At 46.9% G+C, this 27,652-nt stretch overlaps 11 non-coding genes across 11 annotated transcripts; all 11 read right to left on the reverse strand.

Moving 5' to 3' along the window:
* Positions 1–1,479: 1,479 nt before the first annotated feature.
* TRNAG-UCC (transfer RNA glycine (anticodon UCC)) lies at positions 1,480–1,551 on the reverse strand. The gene has a single exon. It is a non-coding gene; the product is annotated as a tRNA-Gly (tRNA).
* Positions 1,552–3,084: 1,533 nt separating this feature from the next.
* On the reverse strand, positions 3,085–3,156 carry TRNAG-UCC (transfer RNA glycine (anticodon UCC)). The gene has a single exon. It is a non-coding gene; the product is annotated as a tRNA-Gly (tRNA).
* A 1,532-nt stretch (positions 3,157–4,688) lies between these two features.
* TRNAG-UCC (transfer RNA glycine (anticodon UCC)) lies at positions 4,689–4,760 on the reverse strand. The gene has a single exon. It is a non-coding gene; the product is annotated as a tRNA-Gly (tRNA).
* Positions 4,761–9,501: 4,741 nt separating this feature from the next.
* Positions 9,502–9,573, reverse strand: TRNAG-UCC (transfer RNA glycine (anticodon UCC)). Its single transcript has one exon. It is a non-coding gene; the product is annotated as a tRNA-Gly (tRNA).
* A 1,533-nt stretch (positions 9,574–11,106) lies between these two features.
* On the reverse strand, positions 11,107–11,178 carry TRNAG-UCC (transfer RNA glycine (anticodon UCC)). The gene has a single exon. It is a non-coding gene; the product is annotated as a tRNA-Gly (tRNA).
* A 1,533-nt stretch (positions 11,179–12,711) lies between these two features.
* TRNAG-UCC (transfer RNA glycine (anticodon UCC)) lies at positions 12,712–12,783 on the reverse strand. Its single transcript has one exon. It is a non-coding gene; the product is annotated as a tRNA-Gly (tRNA).
* Positions 12,784–19,132: 6,349 nt separating this feature from the next.
* TRNAG-UCC (transfer RNA glycine (anticodon UCC)) lies at positions 19,133–19,204 on the reverse strand. Its single transcript has one exon. It is a non-coding gene; the product is annotated as a tRNA-Gly (tRNA).
* A 1,532-nt stretch (positions 19,205–20,736) lies between these two features.
* On the reverse strand, positions 20,737–20,808 carry TRNAG-UCC (transfer RNA glycine (anticodon UCC)). Its single transcript has one exon. It is a non-coding gene; the product is annotated as a tRNA-Gly (tRNA).
* Positions 20,809–22,341: 1,533 nt separating this feature from the next.
* Positions 22,342–22,413, reverse strand: TRNAG-UCC (transfer RNA glycine (anticodon UCC)). Its single transcript has one exon. It is a non-coding gene; the product is annotated as a tRNA-Gly (tRNA).
* Positions 22,414–23,947: 1,534 nt separating this feature from the next.
* On the reverse strand, positions 23,948–24,019 carry TRNAG-UCC (transfer RNA glycine (anticodon UCC)). The gene has a single exon. It is a non-coding gene; the product is annotated as a tRNA-Gly (tRNA).
* Positions 24,020–25,547: 1,528 nt separating this feature from the next.
* Positions 25,548–25,619, reverse strand: TRNAG-UCC (transfer RNA glycine (anticodon UCC)). Its single transcript has one exon. It is a non-coding gene; the product is annotated as a tRNA-Gly (tRNA).
* Between the last annotated feature and the right edge of the window lie 2,033 nt (positions 25,620–27,652).

Raw genomic sequence — 27,652 nt, forward strand, 5'->3', positions numbered from 1 at the left:
CACCAGTATCACAGGTATTTTTGGTTTACAGACCAACATGAAAATCAGGAAAAAAGTTCTTGCAACTGCTAAGGAACTGGAGATTGAAACCCATGCAAAAGCTGCGCAGAAAAGGAGAAAGGGAAAGCAGCAGTTCAAATCATTGAAATAAGCATATATTGGCAGCAAGGGAAAAACAGCAGGGTAGAGAAAGAAAACAGCTCCACGAAATTCACAGGAGATTGATAATAGTAGGAGAAAAAAAGGGAATAATAGCGTTCCAAGCAGGCTCAGAAAGAAGTGCGAGGGTCCCATCTTTCGTTAATGGTCATAACTGTGCATCATTTCCTTTGAAGAGTAGGGTTGATTCTCTGACCATCTGTCTCCCTGACTTTGAGCAGAGACCGATAGTTGAGCAGTCTCTTCCCACAAAAAGCTGGCACAAGCCTGCTGTTTTCCGCTCTGGCAGCGTGGAAACAAGAGAGTGGTCCTCACAAGAAAAAAAAATCAATCCATGCTAGCAGAGGATGGTTTCGATCCATCGACCTCTGGGTTATGGGCCCAGCACGCTTCCGCTGCGCCACTCTGCTTCCTGTTCAAAATGCTGTGGTTATGCAGATCAGGAGCCTTCAGAGGAGTGGCATGGGATCGCTGGAGCTATTCTGGCAGGGCTCTCACCTCATTTGCCTAAGAATGTCACAAGGCATGCTGGGTGCAGAAAATCTTCGCCTTCCCCTCACAGTCAGTCATAGGGGAAAGTCAAGGCCCTCTCAGTCACTAGCCATGTCACGCCTTTGTCAAGACAGAAGCACCCCCACCCGCTCCTTCTCTGTGATCCTGCGCTACCATGCTCAGGTTTTGGCCTTACCTGGGAGCCAGAGGTGCACCCGGTGAGGGCTTGTCCGGTATGAGCGTTTGGGAGCGTTTGGGAGTGTTCGGGACGTGAGTGGACTTAGGACTGGAAGTTCTGTCCATTCGAAGCAGCCAACCTTCCTGCTGCAGACAGGGGCTGTTCCCTTGGGTTTCTTTCACCTTGCTCTCGGATAAATTTGGTTGTATGCTGCAGTTGCCTGCGATGACTACAAGGTGGCGCTGCTTTCAGGTAAGAGCACAAATATGCAGAAAATGTTGGGGACTTTTGCCACATTTATCGGTGGTGGGTCTCGCACATTTTTTCCTGGGGAGAGATATTGACCTGAAACACTTTTTACTGCAGAGATGCTGCAGTTCTAAAGGCTGGTCGGGCAGAAGGGCTTAGCCGTTTCATTGCCTGCCCCCCTGCAGCCTATTTATTACCAGCAGTTGTGAGTGGTGACTGCTGTTTGTAAAATATAAAAATTTCAGGACATAGAAAGTCGCAGACGGGGCTTTTGGGATGCCTGCCTATGTCTTTGTTTATTATTTATCTAATAGCTGAGTAATCTGGTCAAGATATTTTTCTTTTTTTTAACATATTGCGTTAGAATAGCTACTGCTTTCATAATGTATAAATATTAGCACTGCGTTGGCTGGGAATCGAACCCAGGTCAACTGCTCGGAAGGCAGCTATGCTCACCACTATACCACCAACGCTCCATGGTATATTTTTTTTTAAGCTCTAGACATCACAACCCTGAGTTCAATTACTATATTGCACCAGTATCACAGGTATTTTTAGTTTACAGACCAACATGAAAATCAGGAAAAAAGTTCTTGCAACTGCTAAGGAACTGGAGATTGAAACCCATGCAAAAGCTGCGCAGAAAAGGAGAAAGGGAAAGCAGCAGTTCAAATCATTGAAATAAGCATATATTGGCAGCAAGGGAAAAACAGCAGGGTAGAGAAAGAAAACAGCTCCACGAAATTCACAGGAGATTGATAATAGTAGGAGAAAAAAAGGGAATAATAGCGTTCCAAGCAGGCTCAGAAAGAAGTGCGAGGCTCCCATCTTTCGTTAATGGTCATAACTGTGCATCATTTCCTTTGAAGAGTAGGGTTGATTCTCTGACCATCTGTCTCCCTGACTTTGAGCAGAGACCGATAGTTGAGCAGTCTCTTCCCACAAAAAGCTGGCACAAGCCTGCTGTTTCCCGCTCTGGCAGCGTGGAAACAAGAGAGTGGTCCTCAAAAGAAAAAAAAAATCAATCCATGCTAGCAGAGGATGGTTTCGATCCATCGACCTCTGGGTTATGGGACCAGCACGCTTCCGCTGCGCCACTCTGCTTCCTGTTCAAAATGCTGTGGTTATGCAGATCAGGAGCCTTCAGAGGAGTGGCATGGGATCGCTGGAGCTATTCTGGCAGGGCTCTCCCCTCATTTGCCTAAGAATGTCACAAGGCATGCTGGGTGCAGAAAATCTTCGCCTTCCCCTCTCACAGTCAGTCATAGGGGAAAGTCAAGGCCCTCTCAGTCACTAGCCATGTCACGCCTTTGTCAAGACAGAAGCACCCCCACCCGCTCCTTCTCTGTGATCCTGCGCTACCATGCTCAGGTTTTGGCCTTACCTGGGAGCCAGAGGTGCACCCGGTGAGGGCTTGTCCGGTATGAGCGTTTGGGAGCGTTCGGGACGTGAGTGGACTTAGGACTGGAAGTTCTGTCCATTCGAAGCAGCCAACCTTCCTGCTGCAGACAGGGGCTGTTCCCTTGGGTTTCTTTCACCTTGCTCTCGGATAAATTTGGTTGTATGCTGCAGTTGCCTGCGATGACTACAAGGTGGCGCTGCTTTCAGGTAAGAGCACAAATATGCAGAAAATGTTGGGGACTTTTGCCACATTTATCGGTGGTGGGTCTCGCACATTTTTTCCAGGGGAGAGATATTGACCTGAAACACTTTTTACTGCAGAGATGCTGCAGTTCTAAAGGCTGGTCGGGCAGAAGGGCTTAGCCGTTTCATTGCCTGCCCCCCTGCAGCCCATTTATTACCAGCAGTTGTGAGTGGTGACTGCTGTTTGTAAAATATAAAAATTTCAGGACATAGAAAGTCGCAGACGGGGCTTTTGGGATGCCTGCCTATGTCTTTGTTTATTATTTATCTAATAGCTGAGTAATCTGGTCAAGATATTTCTCTTTTTTTTAACATATTGCGTTAGAATAGCTACTGCTTTCTTAATGTATAAATATTAGCACTGCGTTGGCCGGGAATCGAACCCGGGTCAACTGCTTGGAAGGCAGCTATGCTCACCACTATACCACCAACGCTCCATGGCATATGTTTTTTTTAAGCTCTAGACATCACAACCCTGAGTTCAATTACTATATTGCACCAGTATCAGAGGTATTTTTGGTTTACAGACCAACATGAAAATCAGGAAAAAAGTTCTTGCAACTGCTAAGGAACTGGAGATTGATACCCATGCAAAAGCTGCGCAGAAAAGGAGAAAGGGAAAGCAGCAGTTCAAATCATTGAAATAAGCATATATTGGCAGCAAGGGAAAAACAGCAGGGTAGAGAAAGAAAACAGCTCCACGAAATTCACAGGAGATTGATAATAGTAGGAGAAAAAAAGGGAATAATAGCGTTCCAAGCAGGCTCAGAAAGAAGTGCGAGGGTCCCATCTTTCGTTAATGGTCATAACTGTGCATCATTTCCTTTGAAGAGTAGGGTTGATTCTCTGACCATCTGTCTCCCTGACTTTGAGCAGAGACCGATAGTTGAGCAGTCTCTTCCCACAAAAAGCTGGCACAAGCCTGCTGTTTTCCGCTCTGGCAGCGTGGAAACGAGAGAGTGGTCCTCACAAGAAAAAAAAATCAATCCATGCTAGCAGAGGATGGTTTCGATCCATCGACCTCTGGGTTATGGGCCCAGCACGCTTCCGCTGCGCCACTCTGCTTCCTGTTCAAAATGCTGTGGTTATGCAGATCAGGAGCCTTCAGAGGAGTGGCATGGGATCGCTGGAGCTATTCTGGCAGGGCTCTCACTTCATTTGCCTAAGAATGTCACAAGGCATGCTGGGTGCAGAAAATCTTCGCCTTCCCCTCTCACAGTCAGTCATAGGGGAAAGTCAAGGCCCTCTCAGTCACTAGCCATGTCACGCCTTTGTCAAGACAGAAGCACCCCCACCCGCTCCTTCTCTGTGATCCTGCGCTACCATGCTCAGGTTTTGGCCTTACCTGGGAGCCAGAGGTGCACCCGGTGAGGGCTTGTCCGGTATGAGCGTTTGGGAGCGTTCGGGACGTGAGTGGACTTAGGACTGGAAGTTCTGTCCATTCGAAGCAGCCAACCTTCCTGCTGCAGACAGGGGCTGTTCCCTTGGGTTTCTTTCACCTTGCTCTCGGATAAATTTGGTTGTATGCTGCAGTTGCCTGCGATGACTACAAGGTGGCGCTGCTTTCAGGTAAGAGCACAAATATGCAGAAAATGTTGGGGACTTTTGCCACATTTATCGGTGGTGGGTCTCGCACATTTTTTCCTGGGGAGAGATATTGACCTGAAACACTTTTTCTACAGAGATGCTGCAGTTCTAAAGGCTGGTCGGGCAGAAGGGCTTAGCCGTTTCATTGCCTGCCCCCCTGCAGCCCATTTATTACCAGCAGTTGTGAGTGGTGACTGCTGTTTGTAAAATATAAAAATTTCAGGACATAGAAAGTCGCAGACGGGGCTTTTGGGATGCCTGCCTATGTCTTTGTTTATTATTTATCTAATAGCTGAGTAATCTGGTCAAGATATTTCTCTTTTTTTTAACATATTGCGTTAGAATAGCTACTGCTTTCTTAATGTATAAATATTAGCACTGCGTTGGCCGGGAATCGAACCCGGGTCAACTGCTTGGAAGGCAGCTATGCTCACCACTATACCACCAACGCTCCATGGCATATGTTTTTTTTAAGCTCTAGACATCACAACCCTGAGTTCAATTACTATATTGCACCAGTATCAGAGGTATTTTTGGTTTACAGACCAACATGAAAATCAGGAAAAAAGTTCTTGCAACTGCTAAGGAACTGGAGATTGATACCCATGCAAAAGCTGCGCAGAAAAGGAGAAAGGGAAAGCAGCAGTTCAAATCATTGAAATAAGCATATATTGGCAGCAAGGGAAAAACAGCAGGGTAGAGAAAGAAAACAGCTCCACGAAATTCACAGGAGATTGATAATAGTAGGAGAAAAAAAGGGAATAATAGCGTTCCAAGCAGGCTCAGAAAGAAGTGCGAGGGTCCCATCTTTCGTTAATGGTCATAACTGTGCATCATTTCCTTTGAAGAGTAGGGTTGATTCTCTGACCATCTGTCTCCCTGACTTTGAGCAGAGACCGATAGTTGAGCAGTCTCTTCCCACAAAAAGCTGGCACAAGCCTGCTGTTTTCCGCTCTGGCAGCGTGGAAACGAGAGAGTGGTCCTCACAAGAAAAAAAAATCAATCCATGCTAGCAGAGGATGGTTTCGATCCATCGACCTCTGGGTTATGGGCCCAGCACGCTTCCGCTGCGCCACTCTGCTTCCTGTTCAAAATGCTGTGGTTATGCAGATCAGGAGCCTTCAGAGGAGTGGCATGGGATCGCTGGAGCTATTCTGGCAGGGCTCTCACCTCATTTGCCTAAGAATGTCACAAGGCATGCTGGGTGCAGATAATCTTCGCCTTCCCCTCTCACAGTCAGTCATAGGGGAAAGTCAAGGCCCTCTCAGTCACTAGCCATGTCACGCCTTTGTCAAGACAGAAGCACCCCCACCCGCTCCTTCTCTGTGATCCTGCGCTACCATGCTCAGGTTTTGGCCTTACCTGGGAGCCAGAGGTGCACCCAGTGAGGGCTTGCCCGGTATGAGCGTTTGGGAGCGTTCGGGACGTGAGTGGACTTAGGACTGGAAGTTCTGTCCATTTGAAGCAGCCAACCTTCCTGCTGCAGACAGGGGCTGTTCCCTTGGGTTTCTTTCACCTTGCTCTCGGATAAATTTGGTTGTATGCTGCAGTTGCCTGCGATGACTACAAGGTGGCGCTGCTTTCAGGTAAGAGCACAAATATGCAGAAAATGTTGGGGACTTTTGCCACATTTATCGGTGGTGGGTCTCGCACATTTTTTCCAGGGGAGAGATATTGACCTGAAACACTTTTTACTGCAGAGATGCTGCAGTTCTAAAGGCTGGTCGGGCAGAAGGGCTTAGCCGTTTCATTGCCTGCCCCCCTGCAGCCCATTTATTACCAGCAGTTGTGAGTGGTGACTGCTGTTTGTAAAATATAAAAATTTCAGGACATAGAAAGTCGCAGACGGGGCTTTTGGGATGTCTGCCTATGTCTTTGTTTATTATTTATCTAATAGCTGAGTAATCTGGTCAAGATATTTTTCTTTTTTTTAACATATTGCGTTAGAATAGCTACTGCTTTCTTAATGTATAAATATTAGCACTGCGTTGGCCGGGAATCGAACCCAGGTCAACTGCTCGGAAGGCAGCTATGCTCACCACTATACCAGCAACGCTCCATGGTATTTTGTTTTTAAGCTCTAGACATCACAACCCTGAGTTCAATTACTATATTGCACCAGTATCAGAGGTATTTTTGGTTTACAGACCAACATGAAAATCAGGAAAAAAGTTCTTGCAACTGCTAAGGAACTGGAGATTGAAACCCATGCAAAAGCTGCGCAGAAAAGGAGAAAGGGAAAGCAGCAGTTCAAATCATTGAAATAAGCATATATTGGCAGCAAGGGAAAAACAGCAGGGTAGAGAAAGAAAACAGCTCCACGAAATTCACAGGAGATTGATAATAGTAGGAGAAAAAAAGGGAATAATAGCGTTCCAAGCAGGCTCAGAAAGAAGTGCGAGGGTCCCATCTTTCGTTAATGGTCATAACTGTGCATCATTTCCTTTGAAGAGTAGGGTTGATTCTCTGACCATCTGTCTCCCTGACTTTGAGCAGAGACCGATAGTTGAGCAGTCTCTTCCCACAAAAAGCTGGCACAAGCCTGCTGTTTTCCGCTCTGGCAGCGTGGAAACGAGAGAGTGGTCCTCACAAGAAAAAAAAATCAATCCATGCTAGCAGAGGATATTTCGATCCATCGACCTCTGGGTTATGGGCCCAGCACGCTTCCGCTGCGCCACTCTGCTTCCTGTTCAAAATGCTGTGGTTATGCAGATCAGGAGCCTTCAGAGGAGTGGCATGGGATCGCTGGAGCTATTCTGGCAGGGCTCTCACTTCATTTGCCTAAGAATGTCACAAGGCATGCTGGGTGCAGAAAATCTTCGCCTTCCCCTCTCACAGTCAGTCATAGGGGAAAGTCAAGGCCCTCTCAGTCACTAGCCATGTCACACCTTTGTCAAGACAGAAGCACCCCCACCCGCTCCTTCTCTGTGATCCTGCGCTACCATGCTCAGGTTTTGGCCTTACCTGGGAGCCAGAGGTGCACCCGGTGAGGGCTTGTCCGGTATGAGCGTTTGGGAGCGTTCGGGACGTGAGTGGACTTAAGACTGGAAGTTCTGTCCATTCGAAGCAGCCAACCTTCCTGCTGCAGACAGGGGCTGTTCCCTTGGGTTTCTTTCACCTTGCTCTCGGATAAATTTGGTTGTATGCTGCAGTTGCCTGCGATGACTACAAGGTGGCGCTGCTTTCAGGTAAGAGCACAAATATGCAGAAAATGTTGGGGACTTTTGCCACATTTATCGGTGGTGGGTCTCGCACATTTTTTCCAGGGGAGAGATATTGACCTGAAACACTTTTTACTGCAGAGATGCTGCAGTTCTAAAGGCTGGTCGGGCAGAAGGGCTTAGCCGTTTCATTGCCTGCCCCCCTGCAGCCCATTTATTACCAGCAGTTGTGAGTGGTGACTGCTGTTTGTAAAATATAAAAATTTCAGGACATAGAAAGTCGCAGACGGGGCTTTTGGGATGCCTGCCTATGTCTTTGTTTATTATTTATCTAATAGCTGAGTAATCTCGTCAAGATATTTCTCTTTTTTTTAACATATTGCGTTAGAATAGCTAGTGCTTTCTTAATGTATAAATATTAGCACTGCGTTGGCCGGGAATCGAACCTGGGTCAACTGCTTGGAAGGCAGCTATGCTCACCACTATACCATCAACGCTCCATGGCATATGTTTTTTTTAAGCTCTAGACATCACAACCCTGAGTTCAATTACTATATTGCACCAGTATCAGAGGTATTTTTGGTTTACAGACCAACATGAAAATCAGGAAAAAAGTTCTTGCAACTGCTAAGGAACTGGAGATTGAAACCCATGCAAAAGCTGCGCAGAAAAGGAGAAAGGGAAAGCAGCAGTTCAAATCATTGAAATAAGCATATATTGGCAGCAAGGGAAAAACAGCAGGGTAGAGAAAGAAAACAGCTCCACGAAATTCACAGGAGATTGATAATAGCAGGATAAAAAAAGGGAATAATAGCGTTCCAAGCAGGCTCAGAAAGAAGTGCGAGGGTCCCATCTTTCGTTAATGGTCATAACTGTGCATCATTTCCTTTGAAGTGTAGGGTTGATTCTCTGACCATCTGTCTCCCTGACTTTGAGCAGAGACCGATAGTTGAGCAGTCTCTTCCCACAAAAAGCTGGCACAAGCCTGCTGTTTTCCGCTCTGGCAGCGTGGAAACGAGAGAGTGGTCCTCACAAGAAAAAAAAAATCAATCCATGCTAGCAGAGGATGGTTTCGATCCATCGACCTCTGGGTTATGGGCCCAGCACGCTTCCGCTGCGCCACTATGCTTCCTGTTCAAAATGCTGTGGTTATGCAGATCAGGAGCCTTCAGAGGAGTGGCATGGGATCGCTGGAGCTATTCTGGCAGGGCTCTCACCTCATTTGCCTAAGAATGTCACAAGGCATGCTGGGTGCAGAAAATCTTCGCCTTCCCCTCTCACAGTCAGTCATAGGGGAAAGTCAAGGCCCTCTCAGTCACTAGCCATGTCACGCCTTTGTCAAGACAGAAGCACCCCCACCCGCTCCTTCTCTGTGATCCTGCGCTACCATGCTCAGGTTTTGGCCTTACCTGGGAGCAAGAGGTGCACCCGGTGTGGGCTTGCCCGGTATGAGCGTTTGGGAGCGTTCGGGACGTGAGTGGACTTAGGACTGGAAGTTCTGTCCATTCGAAGCAGCCAACCTTCCTGCTGCAGACAGGGGCTGTTCCCTTGGGTTTCTTTCACCTTGCTCTCGGATAAATTTGGTTGTATGCTGCAGTTGCCTGCGATGACTACAAGGTGGCGCTGCTTTCAGGTAAGAGCACAAATATGCAGAAAATGTTGGGGACTTTTGCCACATTTATCGGTGGTGGGTCTGCCACATTTTTTCCAGGGGAGAGATATTGACCTGAAACACTTTTTACTGCAGAGATGCTGCAGTTCTAAAGGCTGGTCGGGCAGAAGGGCTTAGCCGTTTCATTGCCTGCCCCCCTGCAGCCCATTTATTACCAGCAGTTGTGAGTGGTGACTGCTGTTTGTAAAATATAAAAATTTCAGGACATAGAAAGTCGCAGACGGGGCTTTTGGGATGCCTGCCTATGTCTTTGTTTATTATTTATCTAATAGCTGAGTAATCTGGTCAAGATATTTCTCTTTTTTTTAACATATTGCGTTAGAATAGCTACTGCTTTCTTAATGTATAAATATTAGCACTGCATTGGCCGGGAATCGAACCCGGGTCAACTGCTTGGAAGGCAGCTATGCTCACCACTATACCACCAACGCTCCATGGCATATGTTTTTTTTAAGCTCTAGACATCACAACCCTGAGTTCAATTACTATATTGCACCAGTATCAGAGGTATTTTTGGTTTACAGACCAACATGAAAATCAGGAAAAAAGTTCTTGCAACTGCTAAGGAACTGGAGATTGATACCCATGCAAAAGCTGCGCAGAAAAGGAGAAAGGGAAAGCAGCAGTTCAAATCATTGAAATAAGCATATATTGGCAGCAAGGGAAAAACAGCAGGGTAGAGAAAGAAAACAGCTCCACGAAATTCACAGGAGATTGATAATAGTAGGAGAAAAAAAGGGAATAATAGCGTTCCAAGCAGGCTCAGAAAGAAGTGCGAGGGTCCCATCTTTCGTTAATGGTCATAACTGTGCATCATTTCCTTTGAAGAGTAGGGTTGATTCTCTGACCATCTGTCTCCCTGACTTTGAGCAGAGACCGATAGTTGAGCAGTCTCTTCCCACAAAAAGCTGGCACAAGCCTGCTGTTTTCCGCTCTGGCAGCGTGGAAACAAGAGAGTGGTCCTCACAAGAAAAAAAAATCAATCCATGCTAGCAGAGGATGGTTTCGATCCATCGACCTCTGGGTTATGGGCCCAGCAAGCTTCCGCTGCGCCACTCTGCTTCCTGTTCAAAATGCTGTGGTTATGCAGATCAGGAGCCTTCAGAGGAGTGGCATGGGATCGCTGGAGCTATTCTGGCAGGGCTCTCACCTCATTTGCCTAAGAATCTCACAAGGCATGCTGGGTGCAGAAAATCTTCGCCTTCCCCTCTCACAGTCAGTCATAGGGGAAAGTCAAGGCCCTCTCAGTCACTAGCCATGTCACGCCTTTGTCAAGACAGAAGCACCCCCACCCGCTCCTTCTCTGTGATCCTGCGCTACCATGCTCAGGTTTTGGCCTTACCTGGGAGCCAGAGGTGCACCCGGTGAGGGCTTGTCCGGTATGAGCGTTTGGGAGCGTTCGGGACGTGAGTGGACTTAGGACTGGAAGTTCTGTCCATTCGAAGCAGCCAACCTTCCTGCTGCAGACAGGGGCTGTTCCCTTGGGTTTCTTTCACCTTGCTCTCCGATAAATTTGGTTGTATGCTGCAGTTGCCTGCGATGACTACAAGGTGGCGCTGCTTTCAGGTAAGAGCACAAATATGCAGAAAATGTTGGGGACTTTTGCCACATTTATCGGTGGTGGGTCTCGCACATTTTTTCCAGGGGAGAGATATTGACCTGAAACACTTTTTACTGCAGAGATGCTGCAGTTCTAAAGGCTGGTCGGGCAGAAGGGCTTAGCCGTTTCATTGCCTGCCCCCCTGCAGCCCATATATTACCAGCAGTTGTGAGTGGTGACTGCTGTTTGTAAAATATAAAAATTTCAGGACATAGAAAGTCGCAGACGGGGCTTTTGGGATGCCTGCCTATGTCTTTGTTTATTATTTATCTAATAGCTGAGTAATCTGGTCAAGATATTTCTCTTTTTTTTAACATATTGCGTTAGAATAGCTGCTGCTTTCTTAATGTATAAATATTAGCACTGCGTTGGCCGGGAATCGAACCCGGGTCAACTGCTTGGAAGGCAGCTATGCTCACCACTATACCACCAACGCTCCATGGCATATGTTTTTTTTAAGCTCTAGACATCACAACCCTGAGTTCAATTACTATATTGCACCAGTATCAGAGGTATTTTTGGTTTACAGACCAACATGAAAATCAGGAAAAAAGTTCTTGCAACTGCTAAGGAACTGGAGATTGATACCCATGCAAAAGCTGCGCAGAAAAGGAGAAAGGGAAAGCAGCAGTTCAAATCATTGAAATAAGCATATATTGGCAGCAAGGGAAAAACAGCAGGGTAGAGAAAGAAAACAGCTCCACGAAATTCACAGGAGATTGATAATAGTAGGAGAAAAAAAGGGAATAATAGCGTTCCAAGCAGGCTCAGAAAGAAGTGCGAGGGTCCCATCTTTCGTTAATGGTCATAACTGTGCATCATTTCCTTTGAAGAGTAGGGTTGATTCTCTGACCATCTGTCTCCCTGACTTTGAGCAGAGACCGATAGTTGAGCAGTCTCTTCCCACAAAAAGCTGGCACAAGCCTGCTGTTTTCCGCTCTGGCAGCGTGGAAACGAGAGAGTGGTCCTCACAAGAAAAAACAATCAATCCATGCTAGCAGAGGATGGTTTCGATCCATCGACCTCTGGGTTATGGGCCCAGCACGCTTCCGCTGCGCCACTCTGCTTCCTGTTCAAAATGCTGTGGTTATGCAGATCAGGAGCCTTCAGAGGAGTGGCATGGGATCGCTGAAGCTATTCTGGCAGGGCTCTCACTTCATTTGCCTAAGAATGTCACAAGGCATGCTGGGTGCAGAAAATCTTCGCCTTCCCCTCTCACAGTCAGTCATAGGGGAAAGTCAAGGCCCTCTCAGTCACTAGCCATGTCACGCCTTTGTCAAGACAGAAGCACCCCCACCCGCTCCTTCTCTGTGATCCTGCGCTACCATGCTCAGGTTTTGGCCTTACCTGGGAGCCAGAGGTGCACCCGGTGAGGGCTTGTCCGGTATGAGCGTTTGGGAGCGTTCGGGACGTGAGTGGACTTAGGACTGGAAGTTCTGTCCATTCGAAGCAGCCAACCTTCCTGCTGCAGACAGGGGCTGTTCCCTTGGGTTTCTTTCACCTTGCTCTTGGATAAATTTGGTTGTATGCTGCAGTTGCCTGCGATGACTACAAGGTGGCGCTGCTTTCAGGTAAGACCACAAATATGCAGAAAATGTTGGGGACTTTTGCCACATTTATCGGTGGTGGGTCTCGCACATTTTTTCCAGGGGAGAGATATTGACCTGAAACACTTTTTACTACAGAGATGCTGCAGTTCTAAAGGCTGGTCGGGCAGAAGGGCTTAGCCGTTTCATTGCCTGCCCCCCTGCAGCCCATTTATTACCAGCAGTTGTGAGTGGTGACTGCTGTTTGTAAAATATAAAAATTTCAGGACATAGAAAGTCGCAGACGGGGCTTTTGGGATGCCTGCCTATGTCTTTGTTTATTATTTATCTAATAGCTGAGTAATCTGGTCAAGATATTTCTCTTTTTTTTAACATATTGCGTTAGAATAGCTACTGCTTTCTTAATGTATAAATATTAGCACTGCGTTGGCCGGGAATCGAACCCGGGTCAACTGCTTGGAAGGCAGCTATGCTCACCACTATACCACCAACGCTCCATGGCATATGTTTTTTTTAAGCTCTAGACATCACAACCCTGAGTTCAATTACTATATTGCACCAGTATCAGAGGTATTTTTGGTTTACAGACCAACATGAAAATCAGGAAAAAAGTTCTTGCAACTGCTAAGGAACTGGAGATTGATACCCATGCAAAAGCTGCGCAGAAAAGGAGAAAGGGAAAGCAGCAGTTCAAATCATTGAAATAAGCATATATTGGCAGCAAGGGAAAAACAGCAGGGTAGAGAAAGAAAACAGCTCCACGAAATTCACAGGAGATTGATAATAGTAGGAGAAAAAAAGGGAATAATAGCGTTCCAAGCAGGCTCAGAAAGAAGTGCGAGGGTCCCATCTTTCGTTAATGGTCATAACTGTGCATCATTTCCTTTGAAGAGTAGGGTTGATTCTCTGACCATCTGTCTCCCTGACTTTGAGCAGAGACCGATAGTTGAGCAGTCTCTTCCCACAAAAAGCTGGCACAAGCCTGCTGTTTTCCGCTCGGGCAGCGTGGAAACGAGAGAGTGGTCCTCACAAGAAAAAAAAAATCAATCCATGCTAGCAGAGGATGGCTTCGATCCATCAACCTCTGGGTTATGGGCCCAGCACGCTTCCGCTGCGCCACTCTGCTTCCTGTTCAAAATGCTGTGGTTATGCAGATCAGGAGCCTTCAGAGGAGTGGCATGGGATCGCTGGAGCTATTCTGGCAGGGCTCTCACTTCATTTGCCTAAGAATGTCACAAGGCATGCTGGGTGCAGAAAATCTTCGCCTTCCCCTCTCACAGTCAGTCATAGGGGAAAGTCAAGGCCCTCTCAGTCACTAGCCATGTCACGCCTTTGTCAAGACAGAAGCACCCCCACCCGCTCCTTCTCTGTGATCCTGCGCTACCGTGCTCAGGTTTTGGCCTTACCTGGGAGCCAGAGGTGCACCCGGTGAGGGCTTGTCCGGTATGAGCGTTTGGGAGCGTTCGGGACGTGAGTGGACTTAGGATTGGAAGTTCTGTCCATTCGAAGCAGCCAACCTTCCTGCTGCAGACAGGGGCTGTTCCCTTGGGTTTCTTTCACCTTGCTCTCGGATAAATTTGGTTGTATGCTGCAGTTGCCTGCGATGACTACAAGGTGGCGCTGCTTTCAGGTAAGAGCACAAATATGCAGAAAATGTTGGGGACTTTTGCCACATTTATCGGTGGTGGGTCTCGCACATTTTTTCCAGGGGAGAGATATTGACCTGAAACACTTTTTACTACAGAGATGCTGCAGTTCTAAAGGCTGGTCGGGCAGAAGGGCTTAGCCGTTTCATTGCCTGCCCCCCTGCAGCCCATTTATTACCAGCAGTTGTGAGTGGTGACTGCTGTTTGTAAAATATAAAAATTTCAGGACATAGAAAGTCGCAGACGGGGCTTTTGGGATGCCTGCCTATGTCTTTGTTTATTATTTATCTAATAGCTGAGTAATCTGGTCAAGATATTTCTCTTTTTTTTAACATATTGCGTTAGAATAGCTACTGCTTTCTTAATGTATAAATATTAGCACTGTGTTGGCCGGGAATCGAACCCGGGTCAACTGCTTGGAAGGCGGCTATGCTCACCACTATACCACCAACGCTCCATGGCATATGTTTTTTTTAAGCTCTAGACATCACAACCCTGAGTTCAATGACTATATTGCACCAGTATCAGAGGTATTTTTGGTTTACAGACCAACATGAAAATCAGGAAAAAAGTTCTTGCAACTGCTATGGAACTGGAGATTGAAACCCATGCAAAAGCTGCGCAGAAAAGGAGAAAGGGAAAGCAGCAGTTCAAATCATTGAAATAAGCATATATTGGCAGCAAGGGAAAAACAGCAGGGTAGAGAAAGAAAACAGCTCCACGAAATTCACAGGAGATTGATAATAGCAGGACAAAAAAAGGGAATAATAGCGTTCCAAGCAGGCTCAGAAAGAAGTGCGAGGGTCCCATCTTTCGTTAATGGTCATAACTGTGCATCATTTCCTTTGAAGTGTAGGGTTGATTCTCTGACCATCTGTCAACCTGACTTTGAGCAGAGACCGATAGTTGAGAAGTCTCTTCCCACAAAAAGCTGGCACAAGCCTGCTGTTTTCCGCTCTGGCAGCGTGGAAACGAGAGAGTGGTCCTCACAAGAAAAAAAAATCAATCCATGCTAGCAGAGGATGGTTTCGATCCATCGACCTCTGGGTTATGGGCCCAGCACGCTTCCGCTGCGCCACTCTGCTTCCTGTTCAAAATGCTGTGGTTATGCAGATCAGGAGCCTTCAGAGGAGTGGCATGGGATCGCTGGAGCTATTCTGGCAGGGCTCTCACCTCATTTGCCTAAGAATGTCACAAGGCATGCTGGGTGCAGAAAATCTTCGCCTTCCCCTCTCACAGTCAGTCATAGGGGAAAGTCAAGGCCCTCTCAGTCACTAGCCATGTCACGCCTTTGTCAAGACAGAAGCACCCCCACCCGCTCCTTCTCTGTGATCCTGCGCTACCATGCTCAGGTTTTGGCCTTACCTGGGAGCCAGAGGTGCACCCAGTGAGGGCTTGCCCGGTATGAGTGTTTGGGAGCGTTCGGGACGTGAGTGGACTTAGGACTGGAAGTTCTGTCCATTTGAAGCAGCCAACCTTCCTGCTGCAGACAGGGGCTGTTCCCTTGGGTTTCTTTCACCTTGCTCTCGGATAAATTTGGTTGTATGCTGCAGTTGCCTGCGATGACTACAAGGTGGCGCTGCTTTCAGGTAAGAGCACAAATATGCAGAAAATGTTGGGGACTTTTGCCACATTTATCGGTGGTGGGTCTCGCACATTTTTTCCAGGGGAGAGATATTGACCTGAAACACTTTTTACTGCAGAGATGCTGCAGTTCTAAAGGCTGGTCGGGCAGAAGGGCTTAGCCGTTTCATTGCCTGCCCCCCTGCAGCCCATTTATTACCAGCAGTTGTGAGTGGTGACTGCTGTTTGTAAAATATAAAAATTTAAGGACATAGAAAGTCGCAGACGGGGCTTTTGGGATGCCTGCCTATGTCTTTGTTTATTATTTATCTAATAGCTGAGTAATCTGGTCAAGATATTTCTCTTTTTTTTAACATATTGCGTTAGAATAGCTACTGCTTTCTTAATGTATAAATATTAGCACTGCGTTGGCCGGGAATCGAACCTGGGTCAACTGCTTGGAAGGCAGCTATGCTCACCACTATACCACCAACGCTCCATGGCATATGTTATTTTTAAGCTCTAGACATCACAACCCTGAGTTCAATTACTATATTGCACCAGTATCAGAGGTATTTTTGGTTTACAGACCAACATGAAAATCAGGAAAAAAGTTCTTGCAACTGCTAAGGAACTGGAGATTGAAACCCATGCAAAAGCTGCGCAGAAAAGGAGAAAGGGAAAGCAGCAGTTCAAATCATTGAAATAAGCATATATTGGCAGCAAGGGAAAAACAGCAGGGTAGAGAAAGAAAACAGCTCCACGAAATTCACAGGAGATTGATAATAGTAGGAGAAAAAAAGGGAATAATAGCGTTCCAAGCAGGCTCAGAAAGAAGTGCGAGGGTCCCATCTTTCGTTAATGGTCATAACTGTGCATCATTTCCTTTGAAGTGTAGGGTTGATTCTCTGACCATCTGTCTCCCTGACTTTGTGCAGAGACCGATAGTTGAGCAGTCTCTTCCCACATAAAGCTGGCACAAGCCTGCTGTTTTCCGCTCTGGCAGCGTGGAAACGAGAGAGTGGTCCTCACAAGAAAAAAAAAATCAATCCATGCTAGCAGAGGATGGTTTCGATCCATCGACCTCTGGGTTATGGGCCCAGCACGCTTCTGCTGCGCCACTCTGCTTCCTGTTCAAAATGCTGTGGTTATGCAGATCAGGAGCCTTCAGAGGAGTGGCATGGGATCGCTGGAGCTATTCTGGCAGGGCTCTCACCTCATTTGCCTAAGAATGTCACAAGACATGCTGGGTGCAGAAAATCTTCGCCTTCCCCTCTCACAGTCAGTCATAGGGGAAAGTCAAGGCCCTCTCTGTCACTAGCCATGTCACGCCTTTGTCAAGACAGAAGCACCCCCACCCGCTCCTTCTCTGTGATCCTGCGCTACCATGCTCAGGTTTTGGCCTTACCTGGGAGCCAGAGGTACACCCGGTGAGGGCTTGCCCGGTATGAGCGTTTGGGAGCGTTCGGGACGTGAGTGGACTTAGGACTGGAAGTTCTGTCCATTCGAAGCAGCCAACCTTCCTGCTGCAGACAGGGGCTGTTCCCTTGGGTTTCTTTCACCTTGCTCTCGGATAAATTTGGTTGTATGCTGCAGTTGCCTGCGGTGACTACAAGGTGGCGCTGCTTTCAGGTAAGAGCACAAATATGCAGAAAATGTTGGGGACTTTTGCCACATTTATCGGTGGTGGGTCTCGCACATTTTTTCCAGGGGAGAGATATTGACCTGAAACACTTTTTACTGCAGAGATGCTGCAGTTCTAAAGGCTGGTCGGGCAGAAGGGCTTAGCCGTTTCATTGCCTGCCCCCCTGCAGCCTATTTATTACCAGCAGTTGTGAGTGGTGACTGCTGTTTGTAAAATATAAAAATTTCAGGACATAGAAAGTCGCAGACGGGGCTTTTGGGATGTCTGCCTATGTCTTTGTTTATTATTTATCTAATAGCTGAGTAATCTGGTCAAGATATTTTTCTTTTTTTTAACATATTGCGTTAGAATAGCTACTGCTTTCTTAATGTATAAATATTAGCACTGCGTTGGCCGGGAATCTAACCCAGGTCAACTGCTCGGAAGGCAGCTATGCTCACCACTATACCACCAACTCTCCATGGTATATTTTTTTTTAAGCTCTAGACATCACAACCCTGAGTTCAATTACTATATTGCACCAGTATCACAGGTATTTTTGGTTTACAGACCAACATGAAAATCAGGAAAAAAGTTCTTGCAACTGCTAAGGAACTGGAGATTGAAACCCATGCAAAAGCTGCGCAGAAAAGGAGAAAGGGAAAGCAGCAGTTCAAATCATTGAAATAAGCATATATTGGCAGCAAGGGAAAAACAGCAGGGTAGAGAAAGAAAACAGCTCCACGAAATTCACAGGAGATTGATAATAGTAGGAGAAAAAAAGGGAATAATAGCGTTCCAAGCAGGCTCAGAAAGAAGTGCGAGGGTCCCATCTTTCGTTAATGGTCATAACTGTGCATCATTTCCTTTGAAGAGTAGGGTTGATTCTCTGACCATCTGTCTCCCTGACTTTGAGCAGAGACCGATAGTTGAGCAGTCTCTTCCCACAAAAAGCTGGCACAAGCCTGCTGTTTTCCGCTCTGGCAGCGTGGAAACAAGAGAGTGGTCCTCACAAGAAAAAAAAATCAATCCATGCTAGCAGAGGATGGTTTCGATCCATCGACCTCTGGGTTATGGGCCCAGCACGCTGCCGCTGCGCCACTCTGCTTCCTGTTCAAAATGCTGTGGTTATGCAGATCAGGAGCCTTCAGAGGAGTGGCATGGGATCGCTGGAGCTATTCTGGCAGGGCTCTCACCTCATTTGCCTAAGAATGTCACAAGGCATGCTGGGTGCAGAAAATCTTCGCCTTCCCCTCTCACAGTCAGTCATAGGGGAAAGTCAAGGCCCTCTCAGTCACTAGCCATGTCACGCCTTTGTCAAGACAGAAGCACCCCCACCCGCTCCTTCTCTGTGATCCTGCGCTACCATGCTCAGGTTTTGGCCTTACCTGGGAGCCAGAGGTGCACCCGGTGAGGGCTTGTCCGGTATGAGCGTTTGGGAGCGTTCGGGACGTGAGTGGACTTAGGACTGGAAGTTCTGTCCATTCGAAGCAGCCAACCTTCCTGCTGCAGACAGGGGCTGTTCCCTTGGGTTTCTTTCACCTTGCTCTCGGATAAATTTGGTTGTATGCTGCAGTTGCCTGCGATGACTACAAGGTGGCGCTGCTTTCAGGTAAGAGCACAAATATGCAGAAAATGTTGGGGACTTTTGCCACATTTATCGCTGGTGGGTCGCGCACATTTTTTCCTGGGAAGAGATATTGACCTGAAACACTTTTTACTGCAGAGATGCTGCAGTTCTAAAGGCTGGTCGGGCAGAAGGGCTTAGCCATTTCATTGCCTGCCCCCCTGCAGCCTATTTATTACCAGCAGTTGTGAGTGGTGACTGCTGTTTGTAAAATATAAAAATTTCAGGACATAGAAAGTCGCAGACGGGGCTTTTGGGATGTCTGCCTATGTCTTTGTTTATTATTTATCTAATAGCTGAGTAATCTGGTCAAGATATTTTTCTTTTTTTTAACATATTGCGTTAGAATAGCTACTGCTTTCTTAATGTATAAATATTAGCACTGCGTTGGCTGGGAATTGAACCCAGGTCAACTGCTCGGAAGGCAGCTATGCTCACCACTATACCACCAACGCTCCATGGTATATTTTTTTTTAAGCTCTAGACATCACAACCCTGAGTTCAATTACTATATTGCACCAGTATCACAGGTATTTTTGGTTTACAGACCAACATGAAAATCAGGAAAAAAGTTCTTGCAACTGCTAAGGAACTGGAGATTGAAACCCATGCAAAAGCTGCGCAGAAAAGGAGAAAGGGAAAGCAGCAGTTCAAATCATTGAAATAAGCATATATTGGCAGCAAGGGAAAAACAGCAGGGTAGAGAAAGAAAACAGCTCCACGAAATTCACAGGAGATTGATAATAGTAGGAGAAAAAAAGGGAATAATAGCGTTCCAAGCAGGCTCAGAAAGAAGTGCGAGGGTCCCATCTTTCGTTAATGGTCATAACTGTGCATCATTTCCTTTGAAGAGTAGGGTTGATTCTCTGACCATCTGTCTCCCTGACTTTGAGCAGAGACCGATAGTTGAGCAGTCTCTTCCCACAAAAAGCTGGCACAAGCCTGCTGTTTTCCGCTCTGGCAGCGTGGAAACAAGAGAGTGGTCCTCACAAGAAAAAAAAATCAATCCATGCTAGCAGAGGATGGTTTCGATCCATCGACCTCTGGGTTATGGGCCCAGCAAGCTTCCGCTGCGCCACTCTGCTTCCTGTTCAAAATGCTGTGGTTATGCAGATCAGGAGCCTTCAGAGGAGTGGCATGGGATCGCTGGAGCTATTCTGGCAGGGCTCTCACCTCATTTGCCTAAGAATCTCACAAGGCATGCTGGGTGCAGAAAATCTTCGCCTTCCCCTCTCACAGTCAGTCATAGGGGAAAGTCAAGGCCCTCTCAGTCACTAGCCATGTCACGCCTTTGTCAAGACAGAAGCACCCCCACCCGCTCCTTCTCTGTGATCCTGCGCTACCATGCTCAGGTTTTGGCCTTACCTGGGAGCCAGAGGTGCACCCGGTGAGGGCTTGTCCGGTATGAGCGTTTGGGAGCGTTCGGGACGTGAGTGGACTTAGGACTGGAAGTTCTGTCCATTCGAAGCAGCCAACCTTCCTGCTGCAGACAGGGGCTGTTCCCTTGGGTTTCTTTCACCTTGCTCTCCGATAAATTTGGTTGTATGCTGCAGTTGCCTGCGATGACTACAAGGTGGCGCTGCTTTCAGGTAAGAGCACAAATATGCAGAAAATGTTGGGGACTTTTGCCACATTTATCGGTGGTGGGTCTCGCACATTTTTTCCAGGGGAGAGATATTGACCTGAAACACTTTTTACTGCAGAGATGCTGCAGTTCTAAAGGCTGGTCGGGCAGAAGGGCTTAGCCGTTTCATTGCCTGCCCCCCTGCAGCCTATATATTACCAGCAGTTGTGAGTGGTGACTGCTGTTTGTAAAATATAAAAATTTCAGGACATAGAAAGTCGCAGACGGGGCTTTTGGGATGCCTGCCTATGTCTTTGTTTATTATTTATCTAATAGCTGAGTAATCTGGTCAAGATATTTCTCTTTTTTTTAACATATTGCGTTAGAATAGCTGCTGCTTTCTTAATGTATAAATATTAGCACTGCGTTGGCCGGGAATCGAACCCGGGTCAACTGCTTGGAAGGCAGCTATGCTCACCACTATACCACCAACGCTCCATGGCGTATGTTTTTTTTAAGCTCTAGACATCACAACCCTGAGTTCAATTACTATATTGCACCAGTATCAGAGGTATTTTTGGTTTACAGACCAACATGAAAATCAGGAAAAAAGTTCTTGCAACTGCTAAGGAACTGGAGATTGATACCCATGCAAAAGCTGCGCAGAAAAGGAGAAAGGGAAAGCAGCAGTTCAAATCATTGAAATAAGCATATATTGGCAGCAAGGGAAAAACAGCAGGGTAGAGAAAGAAAACAGCTCCACGAAATTCACAGGAGATTGATAATAGTAGGAGAAAAAAAGGGAATAATAGCGTTCCAAGCAGGCTCAGAAAGAAGTGCGAGGGTCCCATCTTTCGTTAATGGTCATAACTGTGCATCATTTCCTTTGAAGAGTAGGGTTGATTCTCTGACCATCTGTCTCCCTGACTTTGAGCAGAGACCGATAGTTGAGCAGTCTCTTCCCACAAAAAGCTGGCACAAGCCTGCTGTTTTCCGCTCTGGCAGCGTGGAAACGAGAGAGTGGTCCTCACAAGAAAAAACAATCAATCCATGCTAGCAGAGGATGGTTTCGATCCATCGACCTCTGGGTTATGGGCCCAGCACGCTTCCGCTGCGCCACTCTGCTTCCTGTTCAAAATGCTGTGGTTATGCAGATCAGGAGCCTTCAGAGGAGTGGCATGGGATCGCTGAAGCTATTCTGGCAGGGCTCTCACTTCATTTGCCTAAGAATGTCACAAGGCATGCTGGGTGCAGAAAATCTTCGCCTTCCCCTCTCACAGTCAGTCATAGGGGAAAGTCAAGGCCCTCTCAGTCACTAGCCATGTCACGCCTTTGTCAAGACAGAAGCACCCCCACCCGCTCCTTCTCTGTGATCCTGCGCTACCATGCTCAGGTTTTGGCCTTACCTGGGAGCCAGAGGTGCACCCGGTGAGGGCTTGTCCGGTATGAGCGTTTGGGAGCGTTCGGGACGTGAGTGGACTTAGGACTGGAAGTTCTGTCCATTCGAAGCAGCCAACCTTCCTGCTGCAGACAGGGGCTGTTCCCTTGGGTTTCTTTCACCTTGCTCTCGGATAAATTTGGTTGTATGCTGCAGTTGCCTGCGATGACTACAAGGTGGCGCTGCTTTCAGGTAAGAGCACAAATATGCAGAAAATGTTGGGGACTTTTGCCACATTTATCGGTGGTGGGTCTCGCACATTTTTTCCAGGGGAGAGATATTGACCTGAAACACTTTTTACTACAGAGATGCTGCAGTTCTAAAGGCTGGTCGGGCAGAAGGGCTTAGCCGTTTCATTGCCTGCCCCCCTGCAGCCCATTTATTACCAGCAGTTGTGAGTGGTGACTGCTGTTTGTAAAATATAAAAATTTCAGGACATAGAAAGTCGCAGACGGGGCTTTTGGGATGCCTGCCTATGTCTTTGTTTATTATTTATCTAATAGCTGAGTAATCTGGTCAAGATATTTCTCTTTTTTTTAACATATTGCGTTAGAATAGCTACTGCTTTCTTAATGTATAAATATTAGCACTGCGTTGGCCGGGAATCGAACCCGGGTCAACTGCTTGGAAGGCAGCTATGCTCACCACTATACCACCAACGCTCCATGGCATATGTTTTTTTTAAGCTCTAGACATCACAACCCTGAGTTCAATTACTATATTGCACCAGTATCAGAGGTATTTTTGGTTTACAGACCAACATGAAAATCAGGAAAAAAGTTCTTGCAACTGCTAAGGAACTGGAGATTGATACCCATGCAAAAGCTGCGCAGAAAAGGAGAAAGGGAAAGCAGCAGTTCAAATCATTGAAATAAGCATATATTGGCAGCAAGGGAAAAACAGCAGGGTAGAGAAAGAAAACAGCTCCACGAAATTCACAGGAGATTGATAATAGTAGGAGAAAAAAAGGGAATATAGCGTTCCAAGCAGGCTCAGAAAGAAGTGCGAGGGTCCCATCTTTCGTTAATGGTCATAACTGTGCATCATTTCCTTTGAAGAGTAGGGTTGATTCTCTGACCATCTGTCTCCCTGACTTTGAGCAGAGACCGATAGTTGAGCAGTCTCTTCCCACAAAAAGCTGGCAACAAGCCTGCTGTTTTCCGCTCGGGCAGCGTGGAAACGAGAGAGTGGTCCTCACAAGAAAAAAAAAATCAATCCATGCTAGCAGAGGATGGTTTCGATCCATCAACCTCTGGGTTATGGGCCCAGCACGCTTCCGCTGCGCCACTCTGCTTCCTGTTCAAAATGCTGTGGTTATGCAGATCAGGAGCCTTCAGAGGAGTGGCATGGGATCGCTGGAGCTATTCTGGCAGGGCTCTCACTTCATTTGCCTAAGAATGTCACAAGGCATGCTGGGTGCAGAAAATCTTCGCCTTCCCCTCTCACAGTCAGTCATAGGGGAAAGTCAAGGCCCTCTCAGTCACTAGCCATGTCACGCCTTTGTCAAGACAGAAGCACCCCCCACCCGCTCCTTCTCTGTGATCCTGCGCTACCATGCTCAGGTTTTGGCCTTACCTGGGAGCCAGAGGTGCACCCGGTGAGGGCTTGTCCGGTATGAGCGTTTGGGAGCGTTCGGGACGTGAGTGGACTTAGGACTGGAAGTTCTGTCCATTCGAAGCAGCCAACCTTCCTGCTGCAGACAGGGGCTGTTCCCTTGGGTTTCTTTCACCTTGCTCTCCGATAAATTTGTTGTATGCTGCAGTTGCCTGCGATGACTACAAGGTGGCGCTGCTTTCAGGTAAGAGCACAAATATGCAGAAAATGTTGGGGACTTTTGCCACATTTATCGGTGGTGGGTCTCGCACATTTTTTCCAGGGGAGAGATATTGACCTGAAACACTTTTTACTGCAGAGATGCTGCAGTTCTAAAGGCTGGTCGGGCAGAAGGGCTTAGCCGTTTCATTGCCTGCCCCCCTGCAGCCCATATATTACCAGCAGTTGTGAGTGGTGACTGCTGTTTGTAAAATATAAAAATTTCAGGACATAGAAAGTCGCAGACGGGGCTTTTGGGATGCCTGCCTATGTCTTTGTTTATTATTTATCTAATAGCTGAGTAATCTGGTCAAGATATTTCTCTTTTTTTTAACATATTGCGTTAGAATAGCTGCTGCTTTCTTAATGTATAAATATTAGCACTGCGTTGGCCGGGAATCGAACCCGGGTCAACTGCTTGGAAGGCAGCTATGCTCACCACTATACCACCAACGCTCCATGGCATATGTTTTTTTTAAGCTCTAGACATCACAACCCTGAGTTCAATTACTATATTGCACCAGTATCAGAGGTATTTTTGGTTTACAGACCAACATGAAAATCAGGAAAAAAGTTCTTGCAACTGCTAAGGAACTGGAGATTGATACCCATGCAAAAGCTGCGCAGAAAAGGAGAAAGGGAAAGCAGCAGTTCAAATCATTGAAATAAGCATATATTGGCAGCAAGGGAAAAACAGCAGGGTAGAGAAAGAAAACAGCTCCACGAAATTCACAGGAGATTGATAATAGTAGGAGAAAAAAAGGGAATAATAGCGTTCCAAGCAGGCTCAGAAAGAAGTGCGAGGGTCCCATCTTTCGTTAATGGTCATAACTGTGCATCATTTCCTTTGAAGAGTAGGGTTGATTCTCTGACCATCTGTCTCCCTGACTTTGAGCAGAGACCGATAGTTGAGCAGTCTCTTCCCACAAAAAGCTGGCACAAGCCTGCTGTTTTCCGCTCTGGCAGCGTGGAAACGAGAGAGTGGTCCTCACAAGAAAAAACAATCAATCCATGCTAGCAGAGGATGGTTCGATCCATCGACCTCTGGGTTATGGGCCCAGCACGCTTCCGCTGCGCCACTCTGCTTCCTGTTCAAAATGCTGTGGTTATGCAGATCAGGAGCCTTCAGAGGAGTGGCATGGGATCGCTGAAGCTATTCTGGCAGGGCTCTCACTTCATTTGCCTAAGAATGTCACAAGGCATGCTGGGTGCAGAAAATCTTCGCCTTCCCCTCTCACAGTCAGTCATAGGGGAAAGTCAAGCCCTCTCAGTCACTAGCCATGTCACGCTTTGTCAAGACAGAAGCACCCCCACCCGCTCCTTCTCTGTGATCCTGCGCTACCATGCTCAGGTTTTGGCCTTACCTGGGAGCCAGAGGTGCACCCGGTGAGGGCTTGTCCGGTATGAGCGTTTGGGAGCGTTCGGGACGTGAGTGGACTTAGGACTGGAAGTTCTGTCCATTCGAAGCAGCCAACCTTCCTGCTGCAGACAGGGGCTGTTCCCTTGGGTTTCTTTCACCTTGCTCTCGATAAATTTGGTTGTATGCTGCAGTTGCCTGCGATGACTACAAGGTGGCGCTGCTTTCAGTAAGAGCACAAATATGCAGAAAATGTTGGGGACTTTTGCCACATTTATCGGTGGTGGGTCTCGCACATTTTTTCCAGGGGAGAGATATTGACCTGAAACACTTTTTACTACAGAGATGCTGCAGTTCTAAAGGCTGGTCGGGCAGAAGGGCTTAGCCGTTTCATTGCCTGCCCCCCTGCAGCCCATTTATTACCAGCAGTTGTGAGTGGTGACTGCTGTTTGTAAAATATAAAAATTTCAGGACATAGAAAGTCGCAGACGGGGCTTTTGGGATGCCTGCCTATGTCTTTGTTTATTATTTATCTAATAGCTGAGTAATCTGGTCAAGATATTTCTCTTTTTTTTAACATATTGCGTTAGAATAGCTACTGCTTTCTTAATGTATAAATATTAGCACTGCGTTGGCCGGGAATCGAACCCGGGTCAACTGCTTGGAAGGCAGCTATGCTCACCACTATACCACCAACGCTCCATGGCATATGTTTTTTTTAAGCTCTAGACATCACAACCCTGAGTTCAATTACTATATTGCACCAGTATCAGAGGTATTTTTGGTTTACAGACCAACATGAAAATCAGGAAAAAAGTTCTTGCAACTGCTAAGGAACTGAGATTGATACCCATGCAAAAGCTGCGCAGAAAAGGAGAAAGGGAAAGCAGCAGTTCAAATCATTGAAATAAGCATATATTGGCAGCAAGGGAAAAACAGCAGGGTAGAGAAAGAAAACAGCTCCACGAAATTCACAGGAGATTGATAATAGTAGGAGAAAAAAAGGGAATAATAGCGTTCCAAGCAGGCTCAGAAAGAAGTGCGAGGGTCCCATCTTTCGTTAATGGTCATAACTGTGCATCATTTCCTTTGAAGAGTAGGGTTGATTCTCTGACCATCTGTCTCCCTGACTTTGAGCAGAGACCGATAGTTGAGCAGTCTCTCCCACAAAAAGCTGGCACAAGCCTGCTGTTTTCCGCTCGGGCAGCGTGGAAACGAGAGAGTGGTCCTCACAAGAAAAAAAAAAATCAATCCATGCTAGCAGAGGATGGTTTCGATCCATCAACCTCTGGGTTATGGGCCCAGCACGCTTCCGCTGCGCCACTCTGCTTCCTGTTCAAAATGCTGTGGTTATGCAGATCAGGAGCCTTCAGAGGAGTGGCATGGGATCGCTGGAGCTATCTGGCAGGGCTCTCACTTCATTTGCCTAAGAATGTCACAAGGCATGCTGGGTGCAGAAAATCTTCGCCTTCCCCTCTCACAGTCAGTCATAGGGGAAAGTCAAGGCCCTCTCAGTCACTAGCCATGTCACGCCTTTGTCAAGACAGAAGCACCCCCACCCGCTCCTTCTCTGTGATCCTGCGCTACCATGCTCAGGTTTTGGCCTTACCTGGGAGCCAGAGGTGCACCCGGTGAGGGCTTGTCCGGTATGAGCGTTTGGGAGCGTTCGGGACGTGAGTGGACTTAGGATTGGAAGTTCTGTCCATTCGAAGCAGCCAACCTTCCTGCTGCAGACAGGGGCTGTTCCCTTGGGTTTCTTTCACCTTGCTCTCGGATAAATTTGGTTGTATGCTGCAGTTGCCTGCGATGACTACAAGGTGGCGCTGCTTTCAGGTAAGAGCACAAATATGCAGAAAATGTTGGGGACTTTTGCCACATTTATCGGTGGTGGGTCTCGCACATTTTTTCCAGGGGAGAGATATTGACCTGAAACACTTTTTACTACAGAGATGCTGCAGTTCTAAAGGCTGGTCGGGCAGAAGGGCTTAGCCGTTTCATTGCCTGCCCCCCTGCAGCCCATTTATTACCAGCAGTTGTGAGTGGTGACTGCTGTTTGTAAAATATAAAAATTTCAGGACATAGAAAGTCGCAGACGGGGCTTTTGGGATGCCTGCCTATGTCATTGTTTATTATTTATCTAATAGCTGAGTAATCTGGTCAAGATATTTCTCTTTTTTTTAACATATTGCGTTAGAATAGCTACTGCTTTCTTAATGTATAAATATTAGCACTGTGTTGGCCGGGAATCGAACCCGGGTCAACTGCTTGGAAGGCGGCTATGCTCACCACTATACCACCAACGCTCCATGGCATATGTTTTTTTTAAGCTCTAGACATCACAACCCTGAGTTCAATGACTATATTGCACCAGTATCAGAGGTATTTTTGGTTTACAGACCAACATGAAAATCAGGAAAAAAGTTCTTGCAACTGCTAAGGAACTGGAGATTGAAACCCATGCAAAAGCTGCGCAGAAAAGGAGAAAGGGAAAGCAGCAGTTCAAATCATTGAAATAAGCATATATTGGCAGCAAGGGAAAAACAGCAGGGTAGAGAAAGAAAACAGCTCCACGAAATTCACAGGAGATTGATAATAGCAGGACAAAAAAAGGGAATAATAGCGTTCCAAGCAGGCTCAGAAAGAAGTGCGAGGGTCCCATCTTTCGTTAATGTCATAACTGTGCATCATTTCCTTTGAAGTGTAGGGTTGATTCTCTGACCATCTGTCAACCT

The sequence above is a fragment of the Pleurodeles waltl genome, unplaced genomic scaffold (assembly GCF_031143425.1).
Source record: "Pleurodeles waltl isolate 20211129_DDA unplaced genomic scaffold, aPleWal1.hap1.20221129 scaffold_531, whole genome shotgun sequence".
Lineage (NCBI taxonomy): Eukaryota > Metazoa > Chordata > Amphibia > Caudata > Salamandridae > Pleurodeles > Pleurodeles waltl.